The sequence below is a fragment of the Numida meleagris genome, unplaced genomic scaffold (assembly GCF_002078875.1).
Source record: "Numida meleagris isolate 19003 breed g44 Domestic line unplaced genomic scaffold, NumMel1.0 unplaced_Scaffold864, whole genome shotgun sequence".
Lineage (NCBI taxonomy): Eukaryota > Metazoa > Chordata > Aves > Galliformes > Numididae > Numida > Numida meleagris.
Genome location: NW_018365079.1, coordinates 4,034 through 5,796, shown reverse-complemented (window position 1 = coordinate 5,796; position 1,763 = coordinate 4,034).

Genomic DNA, 1,763 nt, shown 5'->3' with positions numbered 1-1,763 from the left:
TTATCCATTTGGGGACCCCCCCATGACTTTGGGGACCCCCCTTATCACCTTGGGGAGCCTCTTATCAATTTGGGGACCCTCCTGTCACCTTGGGGGCCCCCTTATCACTTTGGGGACCCCCTTATCACTTTGGGGCCCTCCTTATCCATTCGGGGACCCCCCCCACGATTTTGGGGACCCCCTTATCACCTTGGGGCCCCCCCCCCCATGACCTCGAGGACCGCTCTGTCCCCTTGGGGACGCTGGTGTCACCGCACCGCTGCCATTTATTGCGCAACGTCAGAGCTGCCACTGGGACAATGCCACGCGTCCCCAGTTGTCACCAAATGTCACCGAGGTGGTGGCACTGGGACAATGCCACGCGTCCCCAATTGTCACCAAGGTGGTGGCACTGGCACAATGCTATACGTCCCCAATTGTCACCCACTGGTGGCACTGGGACAATGCCACGTGTCCCCAGTTGTCACCAAGGTGGTGGCATTGGGACAATGCCACGCGTCCCCAATTGTCACCAACTGTCACTCATTGGTGGCACTGGGACAATGCCACATGTCCCCAGTTGTCACTGAGGTGGTGGCACTGGGACAATGCCACGTGTCCCCGGTTGTCCCCAACTGTCACTCAATGGTGGCACTGAGACAATGCCACGTGTCCCCAACTGTCCCCAATTGTCACACAATGGTGGCACTGGCACAATGCCACGTGTCCCCAGTTGTCCCCAAATGTCACACAATGGTGGCACTGGGACAATGCCACGTGTCCCCAGTTGTCACTCAGTGGTGGCACTGGGACAATGCCACGCGTTCCCAGTTGTGCCCAGTTGTCACCCTCACTGGTGGCACTGGGACAGTGCCACGTGTCCCCAATTGTCCCTAATTGTCACTGAGGTGGTGGCACTGGGACAAAGCCACGCGTCCCAAGTTGTCCCCCTCATTGGTGGCACTGGGACAATGCCACGTGTCCCCAGTTGTCCCCAACTGTCACTCAATGGTGGCACTGGGACAATGCCATGTGTCCCCAATTGTCCCCAACCATCACTTAATGGTGGCACTGGGACAATGCCACACATCCCCAGTTGCCACCAAGGATGGTGGCACTGGAACAATGCCACGTGTCCCCACTTGTCCCCAAGGTGGTGGCACCGGGACAATGCCACATGTCCCCACTTGTCCCTCCCAGCGGTGTCCCCCGTTGTCCCCATTGCCACCGGGACGCAGCCGTGTCCCCGCGGTGTCCCCACGTCCTCAGGGCGTCTGTCCCCACGGCGTTGTCCCCTCGGTGTCCCCACGGCGGTGTCCCCTCGTTGTCCCCTCGCTGTCCCCTCGTTGTCCCCGCGTTGTCCCCGCGTTGTCCCCTCGTTGTCCCCTCGTTGTCCCCTCGCTGTCCCCTCGTTGTCCCCTACCCGCGCGTGTCCCGCTGCGCCCGCTCCTCCTGGATGCGCAGCACCCGCTGCTTCAGCGCTGCCATCTCGCGCCGCTGGGGACAGGGGACAAACAGACACGGGGTGAGGGGACAAAGGGACAGGGGACAAAGGGACGCAGGGTGAGGGGACAAAGGGACAGGGGACACACGGATGCGGGGTGAGGGGATGAAGGGACACGGGACACATGGACATGGGGTGAGGGGACAAAGGGACAGGAGACAAACGGACGCAGGGTGAGGGGACAGAGGGACAGGGGACACACGGACGCGGGGTGAGGGGACAAAGGGACAGGGGACACACGGACGCGGGGTGAGGGGACAAAGGGACAGGGGACACACGG